Source organism: Cryptotermes secundus, unplaced genomic scaffold (genome assembly GCF_002891405.2).
Source record: "Cryptotermes secundus unplaced genomic scaffold, Csec_1.0 scaffold944, whole genome shotgun sequence".
Taxonomy (NCBI): domain Eukaryota; kingdom Metazoa; phylum Arthropoda; class Insecta; order Blattodea; family Kalotermitidae; genus Cryptotermes; species Cryptotermes secundus.
Window position 1 is genome coordinate 499,712 of NW_019719375.1, and position 27,863 is coordinate 527,574.

General features: G+C 43.7%; 2 protein-coding genes across 8 annotated transcripts in view; one reads left to right on the forward strand and one right to left on the reverse strand.

The window, feature by feature from the left end:
• The window catches only part of LOC111865511 (C2 domain-containing protein 5), a 394,963-nt gene that overhangs the window by 263,208 nt on the left and 103,892 nt on the right, over positions 1-27,863 (reverse strand). The gene's annotated exons all lie outside the window — the stretch shown is intronic.
• LOC111865553 overlaps positions 1-27,863 on the forward strand; it is a 283,579-nt gene that overhangs the window by 138,404 nt on the left and 117,312 nt on the right. The window contains exon 1 of one of the 6 annotated variants that reach the window (XM_023853700.2): positions 19,995-20,094. The exons of the other annotated variants lie outside the window; for them this stretch is intronic. The gene's annotated coding sequence lies outside the window, so the exon portion shown is untranslated. Of the gene's footprint in view, positions 1-19,994; positions 20,095-27,863 lie in introns of those variants that run through there. 6 annotated transcript variants of the gene reach the window in all.

The window sequence follows — 27,863 nt, forward strand, 5'->3', positions numbered from 1 at the left end:
TTATATTAAATTATACTTGTGATAAAGTAGGCGCACATCTTCTCTGGGCAGAAATAAATTCACAGTAACAATTTGTATTAATGAACTGCGTACAGTATTTTATTACATTATAATGGCGCAGTCGGTATAGCGACTGGCTACGGGCTGGACGACCGAGGCTTAAGAGTTCGAGTCCTGGTAGGGTCAAGAATTTTCTCTTCTCCATATCGTCCAGACCTATTCTGGGGCTATCCAGTGGGTACCGGGGGTTCTTTCCCCGCGAGTAAAGTGGCCGGGGCGTGAAGCGACCACTCACCTCTAGCAAGTGCCGAGGTCCAGAAAATGTGGATCCACTCCATCCAATCCCCCATACGCCTTGATGGCGTAGTGCTTAATTAGTTAAGTGCAGGGACACCTTTATCTTTGCCTTATTAACAAGGGTTGTAGTTCTTTTCAGCTATCATATCATAGGCCCGTGTGAACCGTACGGAGGCCAGAAAAAGAAAACAAGCATTCTTTAATGCGTAAACGAGTAATTACCATTGAAATCTTAGTGTGGTTGAGTTGAGTATTGTATTGACTATCAGTATGTGGATACGTTGGATAATCTGTGGATATCACTGTACAACGTATATATTTACCAGTATGCAGTATATTGGCATTACCATATATATAGTATTCTATTTGTAGACCAAAAATCGATTTGATAAAATAAACTTAACAGTCATAGATGGAAATGGAGTTTAAAGATATTTGTACTGAAAACGAAAACTACGGATGAAATTTTACATAACAATGTCGTCTTCTGGGATGTGGCGCCATGTATATCTTGTTTAAACCGACATTTCGAGTAACTTATTGCCTCCATCATCAGGGTAGAGACACCCGCGAGCGAGGAACCAGCGTGAGCAGGTGACTGCAGCAACGTCCCAGAAGACGGTCTTCTTCATAGTCACCGCCGTGAAAACCTTAAATCTTACAAAATTTTAAATAGTTTGCATACTGAATAACGGATTACACAGCTTTGAAATAGCCCATATTCAAAACCTTACTACGAAATTATTTTATTTTACTTTATACATGTATGTTGAGCGTACAAAATCAAACGACAGGCTATAAGGAGGAGATTCAGATAGTGGAACACACTCAGTACGTGAATGTGCCGAAGTAAGACGTTAATGTCTTAGCGAAAGAGAAAGCAGCCACATTCCATTCTATGCTGTGTTTTTCGTTTCTTGACATTTTACTTAATTTCGCTTACGAGTTCTTACTGGGGATATCTGTATCATGTTCTCTGGCCTTTGAGAATCTTAACGACACATCAGAGATGACAGGACACGGATGGAGATAAGCTCCGTCAGGGTATCCTCTCAGTACCACGGGATTTGATCCAGATCTATTCAGAATACAATGCGGATATATTGGCAGCCTCAGCCAGCAGTTTATGTTAGCAGTTGTGCCCCAGCCTTTCCCAGATTGTGGCGTATGCAAATATTGTAGGCCTCACCTCCACCTAGTGCCGAGGTCAAGAAAATGTGGATCTATACATCCACTCAGCCGGTCACGGTAGCCGAGCGGTCTGAGGCATGTACTGTCTTCGCTCGCTTGGAAACCGGGATCGTGGGTTCGAATCCCACTCAGGGCATGGATGTTTAGTTTGTGTAGTTTTTCTGTGTTTGTGTACAGGTAGAGGTCTTGCGACGAGGTGATCACCCGCCCAAGGAGTCCCACCGAACGTGTAAGATCGATAAAAGAACCGAAGTGAACGGAGAAATTCATAGAGGTGGGCCTAGGCCCACTGGGGCTGTAGTGCCAAGGAAAAAAATACCTCCACTCACATATACACCTCGTCATATTGCTTAATTAGTTAAGCACAGGGAAAACTTTACCTTTTTATGACAGCAGTTACTTGGTGGACTTGGTAACAGGAAATGATTTGGAGAGAGAGTCCCTGGGCAGAGATTTGAGATCAGGACGCCCATAATATGGAGCAAGAGTTCTAACCAATCGAGCAGTGTGTGAAGCAAACAAATGCAAAGGCTGGGAATGCTGACTCAGATTCTCTTTGGGAACAGTTCTGACGTGACCTCGCGCAAAAATGGCGGTAGGCATGCGTGTTTGAAAGCTGCTGCTACTGGTGCGTGTTTTGCAGTCCAGTGTGAAAACCACATCATCTGCCTTCTTTTTCTCACTTTTCGATTTTAAAAGATTCGTAGAAGTAACATGTAAGTGGTAAGGGGTTACTGACACTGCTCCTTGCACGATATTTCCTCCAGCAGTTTTGTAAGATGATGAGCTGAGGGGGCACGCCAAAGCAACGAGAGCTTAGTACCATCAGAGAGGCCATCTTGTGAACAGCTGACCACTCCAGTGAATGCCTGTTTTTGTTCCTCTCAGAGGACTTAATGATTGGGATGTTTCACCTGAGATTTGGGCTGCAGCCTCGGATGTTTAACAAACTTCGACACAGAACAAAGTTTACTAAGGAAAATGTTTTACACAATGTCCGAAGTTCAGGTCCTCAGAAGGTGGCTGTTCCGGACCGATTTGCATTATTGTCTTGTTCGATTCGGCTCGTAATGAGGTCAGCACCATTACAAGAGAAACACGATTAGTCTAGCGTTTTGAGCGGATATTGTTTACAGCTGAAATAAGTTTTTAATTACAGAGTTTCTTTCACCACCGTGTTCTGTTTTTGAAGCTGTCAAAACTGACAACTTTATGTGTTTTGAATTTTATGAAAAGATGTCAATAACAGCTAAAGTTGTCTGTGTGCTTAACTAATTAAGCACTGCGACTTATGGGGTTGCATATATCCATGTGTTCTTGACATCGGCACTAGTTGGAGGTGAATGTTTAGATTCACGCCCTGGACGCTCTATCCCCCGGGGAAAGAGCCCCCCTGTATCAATTTAATAGGAGGCCGGATGGGCCCCAGAAGCTGTCTAAGCAGCGCGGGAAAGATTGTTGTCTTAGGATATGATCTAGTGTAGTCTGATAGATGGGTAACAATTTACCGGGCTACATGATGTCGCAACTTTAAGGGCAGTACTCCACATAGTCCTCGACGCGAGAAACTGAAATCTCCCATGTAAGTGTACGAAGGAAAGTAATTTTTCTCGATTGTCCTGGCGAAACGAAGCCAGTGTCAGAAAATAAGAAGCATGACGGATTGACACAAAGGCATGAATTTTTAAAAGTCAGAATTACATATGCTTTATTTCAGAAAACGAACCCTCCAAAGAAGGCTTTTTTGTTCTTAAACTTTTCCTCTTTTGAAGTTTTGAAACACATCGGCTTTGGATATTTTGACATTTCGAAATCTAATAGAACCATTTCTCTTTCTTGAAAGTAAATGTTCTTGTCATGATCTACTTCTGGCTCCGACACAGCGTTTAGTAATCAGATATGTACTTAGAAGTGTTTGAATTCACAGTAGCATAGTTTTCGTGACATTTTCCCACTAGAACCTGAAGCTATTACCAAACAGCCTTTGGGCACGATTCCCAGCCAGTTCCATCCACTTCCAGTCTTCACAGCCTACCTCACTAAGACCAGTCTTATGTTATTTTCCGATCTGCGAAATTAATTTTTAGAACACGTTTCGGCAACAGAAGTTCGTGCATATTCCTTGTCTGCTCAGTCGGTCGTGGCGTCCGAGAGTTTGCTATTATAATGATACTACATATGCATGAATGTTTAAATCGCCAAATTTTAGTCACACGAGTCTTTTGCTGGGGGAAGGTCCTCTGCTAGGCGCACATTCAGCATAAATGACCCTGACGGATGACGAATCTGTTAACTACACGTGTCAGACAGCTTCATGGAGAGAGCTTGGTGGACAGAATCACATTCTTCGCAGTTGTGTGCGTTTTCTTACATAAGACGAGTTAAATAAACGGTCTCTCCATCCGCAAGGGTCAGCTTCGAATCTACTTGAATTCCGACGGTAACTTATATTGAGGTTCTGCTGTAAATGTGGTCGGAATAATTTAATGATTCATATAATGGAATATAATTCTTCTTGTACTTGAAGTTCAGAATCGAACATTAGGCATATTTGCTCATAAACGGTTCAGAATACAAAGGAATTGGTAAAAATAAAGGTCTCATTAAGGTCTGAAACCTTTGTTTTATACATTTGAGATATCGTATAAATATCTTTTGCAATACAAGGAAAATTAAAGAATTATAAAGGGTTAATCGACTCTGTACAGTGTGACTGATAACATGTTTTTTTCTTTCTTTTTTAATCTTCCATCCTTGACATATTTCGGTCTTAAGAGACCATATTCAGAAGGATGTACTAGTATCAATACGGGCAGATACTTCTATTATAATGCGTTTCTACCGGTATTGATATATCCTTCTGCATATGATCTCATAAGACCGAAACATGTCAAGGATGAAGGATTAAAAAGGAAAGAAAGAAAGAACATTTTATCAGTCACACTGGACGGAGTTTATTAACCAGCCTTTTATAAAATTGCTAGTGTGACGGACCAGGATGAACCGAATCAAAATTAAAGAAGCCGATAAATGAACTTCCGGCTCTGAAAAGCGGGAATTTCTTGAGCGTCTGCTTGATCGTCAGAGAAGGTCGCGGCGCCGTTGCGTTAGTCGCACGTGTAGCTATTCCCTGTTTCACAGCCACGTGGACGTCCAGGGATCGGTTCTGTTCAGGAGGTAATGGCAGAGGGCAGGCAGATGCCCGATGCTCACATCCGTATAGCGAGTAGCGAGGAAGACGCACAAGCGGAACGTGTCCGACATGTCACTCACCTTTCGGAAAATAGTTTAAATTGCTACCATCAACGCAAATAAATTGAGGCCCTCCCCTGCTCCCTGTTTCTATATTTGAACACTGCAGAGCTTGTGCGTTGTGCACGGCGGTCAAAACCCATAATTGTGAAGTTCAGCTTAAAACCATTTCCTGTTTAGTTGTTTTACAGTATCCGTTGAGTATACACAAGGATTAGATGCGTTCGTTGAGTTCAGAGGCTCAGAAATTAAGTTGGTCATTCAGTTTACTTGATCTTACTCTAGATGTCCATAATTTAATTACTTTTTCTGCTACATTTATCTTCTTAATCTGTTTATCATTCTTCATTATGGCATTGGTCTGTGAAGATTGTTCCCAATATGAAGTCCTGTGTTTTTGGTTTCCAGTATTTTGATACACTTTGATATTCTGGAGTGTTCCAAATGGAGACAGCGAGAATGTTTAATTTATGTTTGCCATGGGAATGATGGGCCCATCACAGTGGCCGCGCGGTCTGAGGCATGAACTAACTTCGCACGCTCAAATACAAGTACCGTGGGTTCAAAACCCAATTCAGGCATCAGTGTCTGTGTGCGTTTATTCTATGTTCATTTTCTGTGTGCGGGTAGCGGCCTTGCGACGGGCTGATCCCCCGTCCAAGGAGTCCTTCCGACTGTGTAAAAAGATCAAGAAACTGAAAAAGCGTCCAAGGTCCAACAAAGGGCTTTAGAGCCATAGAGAGATAGGAATGATTCATTTGTTACCAAGAGATTCTAGTGGTTGCCAGAGCTGTAACAGACTTGGGAGCCGGCGAGCCTACAGCTAATTTTGTGTTGGTACACCTGTATGGATTTCGGGATTCGACATCTGAGTCATTTCCTCTGTAAGCTCCACATATTTGGCTAATTTTTGGCGTGTCCACTCCGAAGACTGCTGTCTAATGGAACTGACACATCGATTCACAATAGAACTTCATCTTATCAGACCGTAAGAGATGCGACCTCCTGGACACGACAGTGACAGATCTCAGTGAATCATAAACTGTATTGCATTCCGACAGTGTACCTGTTCATAATATTACTGCATTTCTGGCCATAATCTACACACGTTAGTTGTTGGAAGCATCTTAAGGAAGTTTTCTCTAAAAATGTAAAAATAACAATATGGCGATCATGCGAAATATACTTCTGTAGGCCATGTTTGGCTCTTGGTTTAAAGGTAATGAAGTAATGGAGCTAAGGGTATGAAATTCTGTATGTAGGTAGACCATAAATATGTCTCTGCATACAAATACAGCGTAAAATATTATTTGTGTGTCATTGATTATATAAAAATATGGACGGTGCGAGGGTTCGATACGATATCCGACAAATTTAACGGAGCCTAGTAAGCTTTGTTACCCTCAGCGTGCAGACCGAAACAAGGAAAAGAAACAAGAAAAGGAAACGTGAGAAGTTCTTGGCAGGACCCCTTGCTTTTAATTCACTTTCTTTGCGCGTAATTTATTATCTTGGTGCTCTTTAGCTGTCACTGATTGCAGCTCTGGCCTGCTTCAGTTCAGAATTTTTTACGAAACACAAATCAGTCAGATGCTGTGTAGGACATGATCTGGGAATCGAGCCACAGCAAACATATCTACACTGTCTATCTATGGTTCTACAGCCCTTTGTTGGACCTTGACCGCTTTTCAGTTTCTTTGTATTTTACACAGTCTGTAGGACTCCTTGGATGGGGGATCAGCCCGTCGAAAGGCTGCACACGCAGAACAGCACAAACACAATAAACGCACACATAGACATCCATGAATTGAGTGGGATTCGAACCAACGATCCCAGTGTTCGAGCGAGCGAAGAGGGTACATGCCTTAGACCGGGCGGCCACTGTGATCCGCACCTATCTATACTGGACAAGAAAAACAAAACAAGCGTGGACATGTATATCCATGGCCCGAGTGGGGCAAATTTATTTTCTAAACACAAAATCAGGCTAGTCTTTGTCATGTTCAGAAGTAATGTTTAGTGATACATGGTATTACTCTGCTTCGTAGGATGAGACGACGCCCTTTATGCTTGGTTTAACATAACAAGAAACCGATATTGTGACTACTTGATGTCCGTTGCTTGGTAACGGCCAAATAAACGAACCATTGCTAGGCAATGGCTATCGAACGCTTCCTCAGTACTAAAGGGATTGTTCTGTAACAAGCACACTACAACAGGAAAACCACGGGAAAAGTGGTCTTGTTGCCCCTGCCCAGGTTATATGCCAAGAACCTATAGGCGAGACAGTTGTTGTCTTAGAATCGGGAGACATTAAAATATTGTCATGATACCGGCGGGTCTGTGCTGGCGAGGCCATCAGCAGTTTACCCCACCGACCGAGACAGCTATGAAGGAATCGACAGCCAACGAGGACAGGAGCCGTTAAACACGGAAGCTGCAGAATCTACAGTGTTGGGAGCCGTAGCCTATCAACGGCAAGTGAAAACAAACAGAAGATTTAGTGTGTGCTGTAGTGAGAAGTCGCGTGCGTGAATTAGTGAGAGCGTTATAAATACACATAGGTACTGTTACACAACAACGAATTTGTGGTCGTAATACCGACTCACATTTACAAAATACTTTTAAATGAATAAGTAGGGCATATTTCCTGCGGGTGCATTGCCCTGTGGATACACTTCGTTTTGCAAATCAGCATCAGGACTGCAAATTATTTTTCATTATTAAGCACACACATAGAGGCAGAGCTCTTAGTGAAAGTGTTCAGTAGGTAGCAGCATCCCACGCGAAATCTTTGAACCCAGATGCCCATACGCCTTCCATTGTTTCCATAGCAACGCATATACATTTGTGTGTTTATGTTGTACAGCAAATTCTTTCGTTTGCTTGAACCTCGTCATGGACTAACACCGCTCGGAAACTTCGTGTTGAAATTAATTATTTAGCATTATATCCCCCTTGTTAGGAACTTTGGGCCTTTCTTGTTTGAACCGTATTAACGACTTCCGCTCGTCTGATTTATTTGCAGACACTGATTACTAGATACAACTTCTTAAAATTCGGTATGAATGTCATGCTGCGGAGTGCCTACATATCCTGATCCTTTTAGCTTTTTGTAAGAGAACCAACATGAACAACAACACTAGCGCCACTGAACATAGCATGTTAAGTTTTGCGTGAAAATGATACAGTTTTTAGTATGTATAATTACTGGTATTCGGGTTTTGTCTATATATGATTTGTATTTTTCACGGCGACTGTTTAGTGAAGTCTTTTCGGGCGATCAGATATATTTCGGAGATCGTATCCGTCTCCATCATCAGGAAATAATAATATATGACGTGCGGCTGCGGCAGTAATCACAACCCCTGACGATGGAGGGTAAGTCTCTCCAAAACGTCGGATGCTAACTCCATATTGACACCGCTGAATGCTTGAGGCTTTATTGGAGATATTGTTGTCTGCTTTAAATTTGTCGCATCTAATTTCAAATTTTTACATAATTACCACGTTTTTATCTGTCCGGGTAGAGGAGACATACGTAACTCTGTGATCAGTGGTGTACGTATCCTAAGTGGTCTTAGGTTTTCTGACAAATTTTGTTTACCTCATCTTCTCCATGAGTGCTACATGTTTCCCTCATAGTATCCCCCATGATTTGATCACACTAACAATTTTTGGCGAAGAGTACAAATTCTAGAACTCCATTCTTGCGAGTTTATCCAGTTTCTCGCCTTCTACCTCTTGTTTCCAATTTCTGCCTTTCGTTTTGGTATTTCCATAACGGAAAGACGCTAGCCGGAGCACAGTGCTAGTTAGAACTTGCGCCCTCGTGTAGCACAGCACCACTGAACACGATCATTGAGCTGCCATTTGTAGCCTGATAGTTACCTTTGTTTAAGTCTTCAAAATGCGACGGCGTGATTTCAGTGATGCCATATTGTGTTCCTAAGTTCTCAAAACGTTGGGAGAACAACCTGCCCCACTCCATTTCAGACGCCCCCGCGTGTCATATAGGCCTACGTAATGAATGTTATTCCATAAATAAAAAACTCCGTGTCTTTTAGTTCGCAAGCGAACTTTACCGACCGAGCGACCGCCGCTTGTCGGCGAAGTTAGTGCCAACTTTTGCGGATAGAGGGTGCCGCGTGGTGAGCGGATTTCCACGGCCGTTAATGTCGGTTTTCTAGACCGGTATTCCATGAATAGTTCCACTGTATTTCATATGTATAACACGATCCGAATTATAGGCTGAACACCGACAGTCTCAAGTCGAGTCGGCAGCAACACTCTGGTTTCGTATTCACGATGTTTCTGGATGAAATCTCATCCCACAAGTCCGCTATTCTGACTGTACGTTCGTGTTTTTCCTCAGACCCTCCATGTAGCTGCGGTACATCAAATTACGTCATGATCGCTTCCTTTCACGTCTTGGCCTGTTCATTATTGATTGATCGGCATACGACCTGACGTTATAATTGATCTGTACTGAAAGCGTTTTTATAAATGGTCACAAATAAATGAAATGATTGTAGGAATTATAGCCTGGTAACATGCTGTAATCGAAATAAGAAAAAATATAGTTAAACACACATTTGTTGTAAGGTCTTTGGACGGACAACATTTGAATTGTAGTCACATCAAAATAGAAATAAGCAGGAAAACTGTATTCTGTGTATAAGATCGTAATATTGTTTTCCGTACTTTCGTTTTGAATTAATATGTGACATTTCATATTTAGCCTACTTTTCTCGAACGTTGAATGCGAAACCATTTCGTGCAAATGATTTCCTTTTGTAATATACACGCATACTGTCTCATTCAACGTATTTGGTTCGCTTTAATAAAAGTAATATATTCATAACTTATACTCTTCAGCAAGTATAATTAGAATTATCAAGTGAAGGAGTATGAGGTGGGAGGGGCATGTAGCACGAATAAGGGAGAAGGGGAATGCATATAGGATATTGGTGGGAAAGGCAGAAGGAAAGCGATCACTAGGAAGACCAAGACGTGGGTGGGTGGACAGTATTAAAATGCATCTCAGAGAGACACGATGGGATGGTATGGATTGGATTGATCTGGCTCAGAATAGGGACCAGTGAACACGGTACTGAACCTTCGGGTTCCATAAAATGCTTGGAAATTCTTGAGTAGCTGCACAGTTGGCGGCTTCTCTAGAAGGGCTCTGTTCCATGAGTGAGTGAGTGAATATTGGTGTGTGACGTTTTGAGTAATTTAGGTACGAACTTGAACACTCCTCGGGATGGCAACATTTTAGGCGAAACATGTCTTCTGATTGAGAATTCTCGGAAATAAAATAGGGTTCTATCATAAGGTCATGCCGAATTAATATATGAATGATAGACACAACTTTACTGTTATCGTCCGTAAAGTTAGTATTCCATATTTGTACAGTATTTCCTGTTCTATAATTTCATGGCACCTTTTAAGGAAGCATTTGTGTTTTTATTAGTAATAAGATAATGGGGCACGTCTCGCGACTTTAGACACACTTCAAGCTCGTAGCGTCGTGTCGGCCGGAGCCGCGGTCCAATTGTTCATCCATCACGGAAACCAGTTTCGTTACGATAGAAAATTGAACGGGAAAGAAAGTGAATTGATGGTACGGTTTCTCTTCAGTATTCACAGAGGTAGGCATTTAAACATCTACTGGCTGTTAGATTAGATTGTCAGCCTTTCGGCCACGCCTGTGATTATGCTGGGATCAGCTTGCATATGGGATGCAGAATGTGTTCTGTAAAGACGTAACTCTGTAACCCTGTGTTTAGATGTGTCAGTCACATTATGTAACAAACTGAACGTTGCTGTAAACTGGTTACTGCTAGTATTGCAAGAAAGTAGTAACTCCAGCTTAGTCTCGTCTGACGTAAATGTAAGGGGATCATATGTACACGGAACTCAGCATTTATTTAGTCATTCACTTGAGAGGACAGACTACTCGGGATTACCGTGTTTTTGGACTTTCTCCATGGTTTGGTATTCTAAAGAGCACTACATTTACGAAACGGATCTGTTTCTGAAGGGTTTTGACGATGTTGTATAACTCACTCATGGAGTTGAGGCCCTTCATGAGAAGCCGCCAGTGGTGCGGCTACTCAAGAATTTCCCAACATTTTATGGAACCCGAAGGTTCATTACCGTGTTCACAAGAGCCCTCCACTGGTCCCTATCCTGAGCCAGATCAATACAATCTCATCCTATCTCTCTAAGATTCATTTTAATATTGTCCACCCACCTACGCCTTGGTCTTCCCAGTGGTCTCTTTCATTCTGGCTTTGCCACTAATATCCTTAATGCATTCCTCTCCTCCCACCATTCGTGCTACATGCCCTGCCCACCTCATCCTCCTTGACTTGATCATGTTAATTGTACTTGGAGAAGAGTACAAGTTATGAAGCACCTCATTATGCAGTTATGATGGTGTATAGCACTCAGAATTATTTTCGGACTTAGTCCATCGTCCGGTGTTCTAGAAACTAGAAAAAACAACATTTAGGAAACTGGATCTGTTTCCGTCCTTAGGTGAGGGGGTGAGACACCTCCTGTTGGGACCATTAGAAATAATGAAATAGCTGTAGTGAATGTGACAGGGGTTGTCCAGTGATTGAGGTAGCTCTTCTTAAGGGACCCAGCAGAGTAGGTGTGTCCTACCCCTCACCTGAGGACAGAAACAGATGCAGTTTCCGAAACGTGTTTTCTAGCTTCTAGAATACCGGGCGTTGCACAAAGTCCTAAAACCCAGTAATTCTGGAACTGTTTACGTCCTCAGACGAGGGGCTGGGAGAGACACCTGTTCTATTGGGTCCATTAGAAGGACTTAATCACAGTATGTGAAACACGTTTCACCCAATTTGTAGGTACGTTTATGGTCTGTCTCACGTGCCCGGCCCCAGTGGCTCATTGGTTGCTGCTGCCCTGCAACACAACGATTTGCGTGCGTGCAGTTATATTTCCCTTGGCGCAAAGTCAACATACCTTCCATCTTAACAAAAGATAAAGCAATTTTTAAGATCTATCACGCACAAACTTGTCGTACTTTAAGTGCCGTACAAACCTCAGAAGTTCTCAGGGCAGAGATGTGATATTACTGACTGTAAAATAACTATCCCTGTAACAGGCCGTGGAGACCCATAGGGTTGTGAGACGCCGAGACTCCCACATTTTCTCTAGACAATCGGAACTCATTTCTGCTAGAGGCTGAGTCGACCACAGGACCATAGTGCGGCTTGAAGGATTAGGTTAATTGAAAAAAAATTCACCTCATCGGGACTCGAATCAGCGACATTTCTGCTTGTAGCATAGTGCCTCAACCAACTGCGCTACCGCGTGCCCCCGTAACTGACTGAAGAGAATTTAAAAAGCTCAAAGGTAAATGACGTTTAGTGACACGTTATTTATAGCATTTCATAAAATTCGCAAGTCTGTTAAAAATTATTAGCAGGGGACACACACGGACAGTATAACATAAAGTTGCATCCTTCGTATGGAGGTTAGAAATTGTTTCTTCGTCGTTTATTTCTGATGACCCCAAGTTTCGCGCTTGATGTAGAAATTCCGCCTTCCCGCAGTTGCACGCCTCACATTACCGCGGTCTCGAGATGACACTTAGACTGCACGCAACTATTACCGCCATTTTTTCGAGTTTTCCTTTTTCCTTGTTTGTCAGGCTGTAAGAAAATGTACAGTTAGAATGTGGTTTCGGTCTTGTGACACTGTACTGTAAGGCCTGTACTTAAGCATTGGGGGACGGCTGCATGGGCAATCCAGTCATACATACACGGATACACATTAGGGGTGCCTAAAGTGCGGTCTAACGGGTCGAAACTGGCACGAACAGTAAGTTTTACGAATAAGATAAAAAAAGTTTGTGAAATTTGTATATTAATACAATCATTGATTTCCTGAAGGGGAACGCGGTACCGTAGTTGGTTGAGGCACTATGCTACAAGCCGAAAGGGGGCTGGTTCCATTCCCAGTGAGGTGATTGGATTTTTCAATTGACCAAATCCTTCCAGCCGCACTATGGCCCTGGGGTCGACTCAGCTTCTAACAGAAATTAGTACCAGGAATCTTCCTGGGAGTAAAGAGCGGCCATCCGGCTCTTAAGGCTGACAACTTCACCGCCATCTAAATGCCGACTGTCTAGAAAAAGTCGAAGCCTCGACGTCTCACAACCCTATGGGCCTCCACAGTCTGTTTCAAGTATAGCTTTACTTTTTTTTTACATAATTCGTGAACATTATTCACCGTCTTATTTTTTTATTTAAAAACTATATTTCGGAGACTGAAATGTGTCTCCGTCCTCAGCTCCGGAGACAGGGACGAGCTTTGTCGATCGGGTCCAGATGAGTAGTCGTTTACCTGAGGACGGAGACAGAGTCCAGTCCTTGAAACGTTGTTTTTGAATATAAACACGTGACTGTAGATAATGTCAAAGAAGTCAATAACCGTAAATTTTACGGATGCCGAACATGGCATGCGTAAAGTGTCACATTGTTTTATATGCAGCCGATAACAGATCAGCGCTTTATTCATGATTCTGGAGCTGAACGTTCTATCATGGCAAGGACAGCTGCAGCTGGACATGCTGACCAGTAGCCCCATTGGTAAAGGTGATCAAATGTCGGTCAGGGAACCATTCATCACTTGAAACCACTTCCTTGTTCTGGATCTTCGGTTGTTTTGTCTTGCTCGCAGGGATGCTCTAAAACAGTACATCATGACATCAGCCTGTCGCGTGATAACAATCGAACCCCCCGCTGACAAATTACGTGTCCACAGTAAAATCTTGTCTTTATTTTTAAATTCAGGTAGTGGAGTCATAATCACAAATGTAACATGTACTGTGTTACGTAAGTAGACATCAGAAATGTGGACTGGTAGGCATTGTGTGCTACATAGGGTGTCTACGATTGTTGAGACCTGTATTCTGGAGTTACTCGGTTTAAATCTCTGCTATGTTATGGGATATGTTGACTGAGCACGGATGTTATGCTGATTGTCCACAGTCCCTTGAGGCAAATTCCATAAGACATGCCGCGACCAAAAACACGAGGAAAAGTTAATTAATTAATTAGGCGCTAGACCATGAAGGCGCATGGCAGAGTGGAAGTATAGCCCGACTATTCTTAACCTTGTCACTACATAGGATTGGTTAGCTTCACGCCATAGCCACTTTATCCCCAAGGAAAGAGGCCACGGAACCCATTGGATAGGAGACTGGGTGGGCCTCACAGACGGTCTGGGCGCTGTGGAGAAGAGAAATCCCCTGGCTCTACCCAGGGTCGTGCTTTGAAAAAAGCAGAAATGCCCCCCCCCCCGATCTCCTTCACTCTCCACTGGGCGGAACACTTCCAGAAAACGGATTTACGGGTTCAGTTAAACTGTACCACTCAGGTCTGTTGTCCCCCCCCCCTTTTTTTCCCTTCCGTAGCGACTGTGCAAAAAGCCCCGGAACACAAATTTCACACGCCTCCCCCGGTTTACAGAGATCATTGTGCTCTATGTAAATGGGTCGGAACGTCGCCAAGGAGCGGCAGCGCCGGATGCAGAAAGCACACAAAAAATTATGCCATAATTTTACTCGGATCAGCCACTAAAAAGTTCGTTAGTCAACTGATACAGTTGCAAGTTGTTAAAATCACGGGCTTGTTCTTTTAGCGTTACTTTTCTTTGAAATCATTCGCTTATCTTTATCAGCGTACTTCCCTTGTTAATATAAAGGTATCACACCCTCGTGTCCTTCCTCGTAATAATGTTTTGACCGCTTGGATCCACATGAATTCTGTTTTTAAGGATTGCATCCTGTTGCCTATATACAATGAACGTATACATTTTTTACCGTCAACGCAACAGGACTTTATTATTTATTTATTGTCATAGCACGCACTACATGTGTCGAACTCGAACGGGTCATCTTCAGGTGCTGCAAGTTTCTCACATACCATTACTGATCTGCAATGTTAACATTTTTATAAATGGTTCATACAAGTTAGTTTCTATTCAGTTCACAGCCTAGACAACTCTAGACTAGACTAGACTAGACTAGACTAGACTGCTTAAAATTAACAATAAAATAAAATAAAATAATAAAAATCGCACATGTGATAAACTCGTATACACAGCGATAGGTTAAACATAATTTAACCATTAGGTCATCCTAAATCCACAATTTGATATTTAAAAAATGATCTTATACAAACCATTTATAAAAATGTACTTCACAGTACGTATAGCTAAAGCGTTTTTAAGATTTATGTTAAAACTTGAGTTTTTACATTTTACGACAAGTAAATTAATTTTATTATATGCATTCTATGTTTGAAAATAAAGTTCTATTACCTAAAAAGACACGTGAAGTCCATTCTATAGCTGCCCACAACATATTTTCAGTAGCATTTCCGCACTTCGGACTTTCACTGATTTGGACAAAGGTTCACTCCTAATTAGCGAGGTCTTAACTGTATTTCCAAAACCACGTTCGTGGAGTATATTCAGTGAATAATCCAACTAACCAGTGAACGTACCCATGGGTATGTTGGAGCCATGACGTCAGAAGGATTACAGATAGTTTTCACTGTTGACACTAAGTATGTCATTCTTGTCGCTTAAAATATAACAAATGAAAGCGTGTCTAAGAATCTCATCTATTCTGCAGTGGAGAAGGCATCTGTGTGACAAATCCCAGTCTTACATGTCTCCTTAATGAGCTGTTCGGCTCTAAATGGAATCGAGAAAAAGCAGACATCTCTGCCAGTGCTTCGCCCGTCTGTCTGACTTCACAGTGTAAGGACCGTAAAATTGAATAAGCAACGCAAAGGCTTGGCATATAATTTCTCACTTACGGTTGACCGTGAAGTTACGTTAGAAGCTAAATCGGTTGCTTCTCGCCGTGTTGTTGCTTGCTGAACACCGAGTAAAAGTAAAATCTCACTGATAAAGCCGGTTTCGACAATCGACGTTTCGCGTTTGGGCCCCCTAGTCCGCGTACAGTCATTTTGTGAAGGTACTGTCTGTTCAGTTGTATTTAGGTGTATAGTCTCCATAAACTAGTGAAATTTAATCTAAGCTGTTGCTTCATAACTTGTACTCTTCTCCAAGTACAATTGGAGTGATCAAGACAATGAGGATGAGGTGGACAGGGCATGTAGCACGAATGAGGGAGAAGAGGAATGTATATAGGATATTGGTGGGAAAGCCAGAAGGAAAAAACCACTGGGAAGACCGAGACATGGATCGGTGGACAATATTGAAATTGATCTTAGAGAGATAAGATGGGATTGTATGGATTGGATTGGTGTGGCTCAGGATAAGGACCAGTGGAGGGCTCTTGTGAACACGGTAATGAACCTTTGGTTTGCATAAAATGCTGGAAAATTCTTGAGTAGCTGCACAATTGACGGCTCCTCAAGAAGGGCTGAGCTCCATGAGTGAGCGAGTAATCTAAGCTGTTAGAGCCGTTTTCGATTAAACTGTCATTTTGTGTTTTGGGGTCCATGAAGGTCATTTTTGGAGCTGGAATGTTCATGTTCACCGGACAGCCTACTTAGTATGAATGAACTATTTAATGCCGGATATTAATGAAATCCGCCAAACCAATCATGCTCTGGCGAGGCCCACATCCGTGCACATGTGCCTCCGCACTAGCTGATCTACCTCTCTATGGCCCTACAGCTCTATGTTGGACCTGACCGCTTTTTCAGTTTCATAATCGGTAGGTAGGAGTCGGTAAGACTCCTTGGACGGATGATCAGCCTATCGCAAGGCCGCTACCTGCACGCAGGACAACACAAACACAGACATCCATACCTTGAGTGGGATTCGAACCCACGATCTCAAGTGTTTCAGCGGACGAAGACATTTCTTGCCATAGACCGCCTGGCCTCTCTGATCGGCTCCCAAATAGTTTATGGTAGTACACCAGAAATCAATTTTTCGTAATGTTGGGGCGGGAGGGGGGGGGCGCTGAATACGTGAATTTACCAAAATATTTAGATCATTTTTTTCACTGTTACGGTATTGTATCATATGGTGCATACGTGAGAAAATAAAACATCAGTACTTCGAAAAGATTCAGAAATAATACCTTAAAACAGTATTTTCGCAGGCACAGGAAGTTGTCTGGTTTCTCAGATGTGCAGAAAAATGGAAGACCTGATCAAGAAGGAGCTGAAGGCTTAATAATGTTGTTCTTACTTACTAACTCATGGAGCTGAGCCCTTCTTGAGGAGCCGCCAATTCTGCAGCTACGATGGAATTTCCCAGCATTTTATGGAACCCGAAGGTTCATTACCATGTTCACAAGAGCCCTCCACTGGTTCCTATCTTCAGCCAGATCAATTCAATCCATACAATCCGATCCTGTCTCTCTAAGATCAGTTTTAATATTATCCACCGATCTACGTCTCCGTCTTCCCAGTGGTCTCTTTCCTTCTGGCTTTCCCATCAGTAGTATCCTATATGCATTCCTCTTCTCCCCCATTCCTGCCACATGCCCTGCCCACCTCATCCTCCTTGTCTTGATCATACCAATTATACACTGCCGGTCACGGTAGCCTAGCGGTCTAAGGCGTGCACTGTCTTCGCTCGCTCGGAAACCGGGATCGTGGGTTCGAATCCCACTCAGGCATGGAAGTTTAGTTTGTGTGTGTGCGTTTTTCTGTGTTTGTGTACAGGTAGAGGCCTTGCGACGAGCCGATCCCCCGCCCAAGGAGTCGTACCGAACGTGTAAGATCTATAAAAACCGAAGTGAACGGAGAAGTTCATGGAGGTAGGCCTAGGCTCACTGGGGCTGTAGTGCCAAGGGGGGGGGGAATTATGCTTGAAGAAGAGTAGAAGTTATGAAGCCCCTCATTATGCAGTTCTCTCCAACCTCTTGTCACTTCATCTCTCTTGGACCCACAGCACCCTGTTCTCAAACACCCTCAGTCTGTGCTCCTCCCTTAACCATCCATGAAATGTAGCTTCTGAGAACTTGCGAGGCCTATTTTCGTTCAGATGCCTCAGTGTGCCTGGCGACGCGAATTGCCACAAATTCAATGGTCCATTTTGTGTGCGCAATTTCCGCCACTGCAGATGCTAACCAGATTCTTGCAACTGTTAACACTTAAAAAGAGCCGTTTCGCATAGTGGAAGGTATGTTTACTATCCCTGTCCGTGCAAAATTCCATACGCTTAACGGTTCATTAGTTACGGGCATCAAACAGCTTAATATAGACCTCACCGTCTCACCGTGTTTGTTCTTTGTTCTTATAACCGTAACAAAGGTTGCATATTTTTTAAAGATCTGTTATAAAATGTTGTGCCTCTACATTGTGCCTACTTACTGTTAGTACTCACAAACTCCAGTGGTCTCAATGTTGATATTACTGGCAGTAAATTAGGAGTAGAAAGATGCGGAGCTCTCTAGTGCATAATTTTAATACCACGTTTCATTAAGATCCTGTTGTCACAAGAATTAATCAGGGAGTAAGAACCATGTACATAGTCGGCAGGACGCCTTGAGCGGGTGATCAGCCCTGTTGCAACGCCGCTGCCTACACAAGATAACACAAATATAGAAGAAACGCGGACAGACGTCCATGCCTCGAGTGGACTTCGAACCCAAGATCCCAGTGTTAGAGCGGGCGAATACAGTTCATGCCTTAGACCGCGCTGTCACTGTGTTCGGCTTTTATTTCATTATCGCGGCGGGCTTACTGTACAATTTTTCTCAATGGCTCTTGCAGTCCATTCAGTGCCGAAGCCTCTTGCACAGTTCCGTAATCATTTTTCATTGACGGTAGGACTCGTTGGACGAGTGATCAGCCCGTCGCAAGGCCGTTACCTAAACACAGGACAACACAACAGCGTAAACGCATACACACACACATACACCAAACATCGATACCCGGAGTAGGATTGGAACCCACGATCCCAGCGTCCGAGCGAGCGAAGACAGTTCTTGTCTTAGACCGCGCGGCTGCTGTGACCGGCTTACTGTCCAAATGGTAGTCTGTAAATATAGACATTATCTCGTACAAACACGTTTATTTACTCGTACATTGTAGAAATGAATTCCTGTAGTGTTTGTTCGTTCTCAAAAAGACATAACACATATCGAATATTTGCAATGAAAATTACGGACGATGCGATTAATAAATGATTCAAATTATAAGAAAGACCTTTCCGTCTTCCAAGGATCTGTGTTTTGTAACGCGTCTTCATATCCCAATTTCTGAGGGGTGCTTCTACAAACCACAAAACTGCATCCTCTTCATGAACATTCTGCTAGTCACAACAAAAGCCACGAACGAGAAAGGGGAAAAGGCATATGAAACTATTACGCTACTTAAAGGGAACAAATAGGTAAAGAAGTCGCCATTTGTTAAATTCAGTGGAACCACGGTGATTCAAACTCCCAGTAATACGGACTTACAGTATCATGAAAACATCTCAAAAAATGACAAATCTAGTCTGATTATTTTACTTCTTGCAGTGATAATGAATCCTGTGAAACATGGTGTCATATGTTAATGGGGTCGTCTTTTCTGGGCTGTGAACGTTTACCGCTCAACCCGAGCCCGTCGTCTACTCGAAACGTCCACGGGTTACGATTGTTGTTTTTGTATACCTTTGGAATAAATAATTTTAATAAGAATCGGATTTTATGTTTGAAATCCGGTAATCCGAACGATTCGATAGCCCCATGATGCGCACGCGCACACACACCGTTGCTTTAATTAGTTGGGGTTACCGAGGTTACTCTGTAGCGATTTCTGTGGATGTAAACAGGAAAAACGCACCGCGGACCACCCGGTGAAAAACACTGATCTCTAACAGTGATGACTCACATACTAAAAGTGTTTTGTGCGCTTAGGATTAAAAAAGCAATTTTGGACAGCTTTCAGTATCTCAAATCATACTTTTTAAACTCCTTAAATACGTAATACCAGTTTTCCTCCCTACACAGCTGTTACCTGAAGAGAAAACTACGAAATTTATGTTTGTCCAAAAAAAAAAAAAAGAATGTTATGAACGTTCCCCGTAACAAATGCAAGCAAGTGTTCTGATTGTCCCAAGCAATAGCACAGCAGTTCATACACAGAACACATTCTTTTTGTTAACTGAATGCTATATTAGACATGCCGCGCCGTGGAGGGGGCTTGCGGAGTGGGGGGGAGAGGCACACGTGACTAGTGAAGGAGATTTTAGAGTCCGCTTGTTCCTAAAATTAAACTCAGTACAAAGGGCGCGGATGTTGTGTGGTGCGGTGGGTTACCCCTCCCTGAGCATCGGATATCTGCGGCCGTGGTTCGTACAAGAGGCAGAGTGCACTATCCACATCCTCAGGTATTTTTTAACGTCTTTTTACTTATTCTTTATGTATGACGACAACAACAATAAAAAGCAACAAGGTCGTTGGTAGTGACAATGACCTCTTGATCTCGCTCACACGGATGCGTGATGTCCCTACGTGGGGGCCCTGCGAAAACATTTTTGTTTACGTCTCAGGGCGTCAGAAAGTTGATGCAGCAACGGGAAATTGTGAATCAGGCAGCAGGGATGAATGCAGAGTGATTTTCGTTTACTTGTTTCCAAAAGCTGCCTCGTTTTAGTTTGTTGTTTTTCAACCAGTGTACCGCGACATTTTCGGTTAAAATGTGCGTGAGCATGTTTAAAAACTTGAAGATTGGTAACGGCAAGGATATGTTCTTCTTATCTCTAGCGGTGCTTCGTTATTTTTCATATTTATTTATATTTGTTACATTCTGCGATTTTTCAGAATAACCACCATTAATCTAGGCTGAATATTTCATTTTCTGTCACATTTGTATTTCGTTATTTGTACCTAAATGCTTTAAGTCTGTGAACTTTAATGCATACTGCGAAGCAGTCGTGTAAATGGATGGACGCAACCAAGTATGCATAAATACTCGTGCGTGCGTGCGTGCGTACTCGTAAAGAAGGATTGTTTGACCTGTGGTTTTGTAACGAAACAATTAATTGCGAAAGATACCTGCTGCATATAGACGGATGGCATTTTCAGCGCCCTCCTGTGATCTGTGATGTTAACTACTGTACTTCATTACGAACGTTGTCGGCCATCAGGCGTGCTCATTCACCGGTAAAATCCGTATGGCCCACGCAGCCCACCGGTCACCGGGAAGCATAGAGTGGCGGAACCGGTCAACAAAGTAAAAACCCTTTCTGTACATATACAAGCACCTTTACAATAAAAATGTTTCAACGCTGTAGCGTAGTTGGATGTGGCACTGTGGTACAAGCCAGAAGGTCGCGGGTTCGAATCACGATGAGGTGGATTTTTTTTTCAATTGACCTAAGCCTTCCAGCCGCACTGTGACCCTTGGGTCGACTCAGCCTCAAACAGAAATGAGTACCAGGAATCTTTCTGAGGGGTAAAGGGCGGCCGGCGCGTAAGGCTGACAACCTTATAGCCATCTGTGGGTCGATTGTCTAGAAAATGTGGGAGCCTCGACGGCTCACAACCTTATGGGCCTCCATGGCCTGTTACAGGGATAGCTTTCCTTTTTTATGTTTTAGCGTACCATGAGATACTGAATTATATTTAATGCTGACGTCACGTGGACAAGGTTGAGAAGCAGCATAATTATAATTGACACAAGTGATCTTGTGGTTCTAGTGTTATCTATAATCACTGTACCAGCTGCAGAGGTTGCTGTCGGATGAGATGGGAGGATGGATTGTGTGCGGTAAATTTCCAGTTCAGGCTAGGAAAGCGACAGTGGTGGTCGCCTGAAGATATTTTGGGGCCATTCGCCTGGGAGGACCCGCCTAACACATGAAAATATCCGGCAGAGATTCGAATCAGGTGGCTCGGAAATACGATTCGACAATTCAGACGCGTTAATTCTAATATTACACGCGACGTCAGTTTCTATTTTGGTGAGATTTAAGAACCAAGTGCCAAATGTCTGAAGGGTCTTTGTGAAATATTCACATCAGCTACTTTGATAATGCAGTTGCAGTTGACGGGGGCTCAGAGCAAGGATCTGAATACATTCTCGACTGCTGTTGTAGGAAGCCAGTGTTCTTCAACCTGTGTGTCGCGAGGCAGAATGTTCCGTTTCTTAACATTTAAAATTGGTTAGCATAATGCGACAGTAGCAGAATTTTCTACGGCCAATTTTTGATGCTTATAGACCTGTGCTGCCGTTTCTTTGTTGAATCAATACTCAGTATTTATTGGTACTTCTGTTATATTAGAGCCGGGATAGCGTAGTCGGTATAGCGACTGACTACGGGCTTGACGATTGGGGAGGGTGGAGGTGAGAGTTCCGAGTTCCTGTGGGGTCAAGAGTTTTTTCCACGTCATGGAGACCGGCTCTGGGGCCCACCCAGCCTGATGTCCAATGGGCACAGAGGGCTCTTCCCCCGGGGGCAAAGCGGCAGGGGCGTGAAGCTGACCACTTACCTCTAACCAGTGCCGAGGTCAAGAAAACATGCACCTATACATCCACTCCCCAATACGCCTCCATGGCGTAGTGCTTAATTAATCACAGGGACTGTACTTTATTTTTTACTTTTACTGTATTCCATTCTGTACTTTTGCAGAATATATGTTTATAATCTTAACACTTATCAGTGTACAGTTCTGTCATTTTTGTCTGTTTCTTTAAAACGTTGCTAGTCTCTTTTCATTTTACCGTGATGTACGTATAATGCAAAGAAGCGTGGCAGTAAATAGGCCGAAGTGTGTATGCAGTGAACGTAGATTACGGATGTCACATGCAGCGTTGCATTTATACGTGGCGAGGTGTGTCGTGACGTACTGAGTTACGTTTTAAATGTGTCGTCAGTTGGGTGAAAAGGTTTAAGTTAAGTTGTCAAGGTAGGCAAGTCTGACTGGAGCCAAGTTCAAGGGAAAGACACTGAACCAGACACAGAAAGCGCGAAGAAGAGGACCAGCGGGGGAGAAATCAGTGCAGATCTCGTTGACTGTACCGCCGTATCAGAATTTGGCGATCTAAACGTCCGCGTGCCCCATAAAAAGAACGGCTGAGTATTCTGCAAGTAAATTTGTCTTTCGAGAGAGTGTGAAATTGTAGGTCGCGTGATTTAATCAAGATCATTTAGAGTAGTAATTAATTATTTTGCACACATAGGCAGTACTCACAGGATGAGAGAATTATTCAGCTACAAGTGACTGGGCTGTACGGGCTGGATTGAGATTAGCTCTTTTTAAGGGGCCCACCTGAGAAGATATCTTGGCCCCTTTCACCTGAGGATGGAAACATATCCCGTTTCCGAAACGTCGTGTTTAGAATACCTGACGATGGAAGAAGTAAAAAAAAACCCAGTAATTGGCCCAGCTGAGAAGGTATCTTGGCCCCCTTTCAACTGAGGACGGAAACATATCCCGTTTCCGAAACGTCGTGTTTAGAATAGCGGACAGTGGAAGAAGTCCAAAAAAAAACAGTAATTGGCCCAACTGAGAAGGTATCTTGGCCCCCTTTCACCCAAGGACGGAAACAAATGACGTTTCCGAAACGTCGCATTTAGAATACTGGACGATGGAAGAAGCCCAAAAACCCAGCAATTGGCCAAACTGAGAAGGTATCTTGGCCCCCCTTCACCTGAGGACAGAAACACATCCCTTTTCCGAAACGTCGTGTTTAAAATACCGGACGATGGAAGAAGTCCAAAAACCCAGTAACTGGCCCAACTGAGAAGGTATTTTGGCCTCTTTCACCTGAGGACGGAAACATATTCCGTTTCCGAAACGTCATGTTTAGAATACCGGATGATGGAAGAAGTCCAAAAACCCAGTAATTCTGTGTGTAATACATCATCGTGAGAACCATTTAGAATCGACATGAATACAATAGGTCTAAAATTCGTAAATTATGCCTCTCTGTGTTCCCTATAAATCTTCATGGGGCGGTGGTACTGCAGATTAGGGCGTGCCGTTTCTGGACTACAGGTTTACAGCGTGAAGTGGTAACATGATTAGAAGGAAGCAGATGGGGCATTATCTGAGGCACTGTCCTGCTGTTTGCCCCAGGGAATTTAAGAAAACCATGAAAACCCCCAGTTAGGACAGGCGATGTCCGGCCCGAGATCAGGGCAGATAACATCCAGAGCTCAAGTCGAAGAGAGCTGCCGCTCGGTTCGTTGGCGCAATGACATGGGATAAATGTGCTTTTACTTAAAACTAAGTTCCCTATCAAAATGGAGAGAGAGGGAAACAGACAGCGGTAGGGGGAACCTCACAGCATGTGAAACATCTTAAAGCCAACAGGAAGCAAGCTAAGTAATGACCATCGTTTCACGAAAACAACTTAGTCATTTGTAAAATGTCACATTTGCCCCCAACAGCACATAGCCCGCTCTACCTAGTCAGGAAGTTCTCAGCACTTCCTGATTCACATGATGAGTGGACCCGCTCTGCACTTAGGAGAAACTTTTTAAGCTTCAGAATGTAATGTTCATTTCTCCGCCGTGAGAATTATTTTTCGTCTCACAGCATTTTATTTATGCCTGCTATCAGCAGAGACCGCAGAAAGTAGAATGAAAGTTGTACTCCAGTACAGAGCTCATATAAGACTTCCACGTGCCACGTTTTCTTGCATCCGGTTGTGTAATCACAACAGATAATATTATCTACATAATCGTCCAGTGTGCTCTTTGCGACTCTGACACCTCAATGAAAGACACTATATAATCCAATATCACATATATCGTTTAAATAAGCAAAGAATAGAAAGGGCACGTGACTCCCTGATCCGTCATTCAGATAATACTTATCCTTGTATGTATAAACTCCGTGGCTTTAGTCCGCAAGCAAACTATACCGACCGAGCCACCGTCGCTTCTCGGCGAACTTAGTGCCAACATTAGCGGATAGAGGGTGGTCAGCGCAACGGATCCACACGGCCCTTAATTTCGGTCTTCTCGACCGGAACCGCTATTTCCTTGAAATAACTCCTCAGTTATTCTCGCGATCCTGAGTGGACCCCGTTCCAGACCCACTACTACTCAGAAAATCTGGTAGCGCCGGGAATGGAACCCGGGACCTCTGGATCTGTAGTCAGGAACTCTGACCGCAGGACCACATAGGTGGTCCGTCCCGCGAGGTACTGAAGTATGTTGTTATTGTGTGGTATCGCGCTTAAAGGCTGGGAAACATAGATTTAAGGAACGAAAAGTGCCGCATAGAGGACCCTGGACTCATGAGAGTTCATAGGGGCGCCATGTTCTTTTCACGGTTGGGCAAAGTTTGAGTTATAAATGAAGAGGGAATAAAATTACACTTCACGCCTCGTAAGCCGTGGGATTGAAGTAATCTTGACACGAATTGATTCTGTTCATTGGCTGAGGTCTGGTGCAATCTGCACGCACGGCTGCTGTCAAAACCTACACAGAAGTGGTTCTCAAACTGTGCCCCTGGTATCACCCGAGTCCGTGAACAGAGGGTAAAGCTATCCCTGTAACAGGCCGTGGAGGCCCATAGGGTTGTGAGACGTCGAGGCTCCCACATTTTCTACACAATCGGCTCACAGATGATGGTGAGGTCAGGTTTACGCGCCGGCCGTCCTTTACCCACCAGGACGATTCCTGGTACTCATTTCTGTTAGAGGCTGAGTCGACCCCAGGGTCATAATGCGGCTGGAAGGATTAAGTCCATTGAGAAATTCAGTGACCTCATAGGGAATCGAACCCGCGACCTTCCGGCTTGTAGCACAGTGTCCACTATGAAAAGAGTGTAGACGTATCTAAGCTTTTGTAGAAAATGACATTGCTGTCAGATATGGCTGGCTGCATTCGTATTTGCAGAGAAAAGTAGAAATATGTAAACCAGACGGAGTGCACATTTTGCGCATGCGTACATCACGATTTCCGCATACTTCCTCCTTGCCCTTCGCCGTGCCATAGCTCAACCGGTTAGTCGCACACCTTAGCGACCCGGGCTCGATGCTAGAGGCGGGATTTGTCGTAGACAATATGGCACTGGGGTGGGTTTTCATCATTGAATAACTAACAAAAATCACTGGCTTTGATATTCCTTACAGCAGATACAAATCCACTGCAGCTTTACTCATAACACTGCATAAAGTCCGAAATCTAACACCACGCCCTGAAGGCGAATGGGGGATTGAAGGTATAGTCCCAGTTTCTGACCTCGCCATCAGATGGAGCGGTAAGCTGCACGCCCCTGCTGGTTTACTCCCGAGGAGGCAGCTATCGGTACCCATTGGATGGGCGGCTGGGTGGACTGCAGAGTCGCGATGGATGTTATAGTGAAGACATATAGGTCTTGCCCCTGCCGGGAATTGATCTCCGATTCGTCAGCCATCAATTCCGACGCCTAGTCGCTATACCGACTGAACTGTTTTGGTATGCCGGTATGACTAATACGTATCCTCCCATGATGTGGACAGTTTTTAGGTATTGTGTACATCTTCGGCCTCAGTAGTACTGATTGTTTATTTTTCTGCGATTTATTGTATTTATGACTTGATCCCATATGTCATTGGCATTGCACCAAGCAAGTTGGCTCAGCGACAGTGCTTCAATTTCCGGTTCGAATCTCGGACGGACGCTGTCTCTTCTGGCATGTTTTCCATGGTTTTACTCAATACCGCTAGGTGAACGCTGGGATACTGTCGCAGATTACGACAGGGACTTCTTGTTGCATCCTTTCCCAATTTATTGTACATTAGGGCGGCCGCACACCAACTACGTCAAGATAAGCATCAAGACATGGGACAAAAGACGCAGTCTTGCCTCATTCGTGATTCGTCAGTATCATGAATCAGACCGGTGTGCGGCGGTTCTCATAATCTCGTTAGTTTCATCTGTGCTCCTTTCTTTGCGTCATGTCGCAGACATCGTGTCTTGACTGTTACATGTCTTGACGCATGCCGGAGCCTCGACGTCTCAAATCATTTGTCGATGGGTATTCTGATTTATTGACAGCGTTGCTAACTATGCAGATAAGACATCCATCCACTGTTTTTGCACAGATAAATGGATATTTATGGAAGGCTGTATATGTGCGAGTGAGTCAGTAAAGGTGTCCATTCCTGTGAATACCATCAGAATCTATCAGCCTGGATACCTCAGTATGGCGACGGGCGACGGGCTTCGATTCGCGGTAAGGGCAGAAAGATACTTCTCTGCTCTACAGCTTTCAGACCGACTCAGGGGTTCACCCATCCTATCCAGTTGGTACCGGGCATGCCCGAATGATCATTACTTGATTTTGTAGATGACTACAACTGCGTTTTGTCTTTCGCTCTTAGCTGTGAATTAACCTCGCTTGTATTCTGCTGCTGTAATCATACATCCTGTAATCATACTTGACGTGAGGAATACACGAAACCCTTTCTTATCTGTTTATTTATCTGGCTCCTTGAAGGAATATGATGACTGCCTTAGAAATCTCAGTGCACAAGCCGGTTTGACGTGTGAGTACCGTTATAATGTTACGACCGCAGTCCGACCTCACGGGCCATCTGCTCACCGAGGAATGCAAACGCCTGATAGGTATGTGAGGAGTCGGGATAGCTCAGTTGGTACAGTGATTGGCTATGGCAGGGGTAGGCAAACAGCGGCCCGTGGATATCTTGATATTGTTAACAGTAGCGGTAGCGTAGTTGGTTGAGGCACTATGCCACAAGCCGGAATGTCACGTGTTTTTTTTTTTCCCCCCAATTTACCTAATCCTTCCAGCCTCACTATGGCCCTGGGGTCGACTCAGCCTAACAGAAATGAGTACCAGGAATCTTCCTGCGGGGTAAAGGGCGGCCGCCGCGCAAGGCTGAAAACCTTACTGCTGTGAGCTGGTTGTCTAGAAAATGTGGGAGCCTCGACGTCTCACAACCCTGTGGGCCTCCACGGCCTGTAACAAGGATAGCTTTACCTTTTTTACGGTCCTATAATGTCTTGTACTGGGACGCTCAAAGGAAAATATTGGAGGTGCATTTAGCACTCATGGGATAGATGAGAGATCCATACGGAATTTTAGTTGGGAAACACGAAAGGAAGAGAACACTTGGAAGACCTAGGCTTAAATGGGAGAATACTATTAAAATTGTTGGAGAAACTGGACTGAGGTCATGTCCCCGATGCGGTCC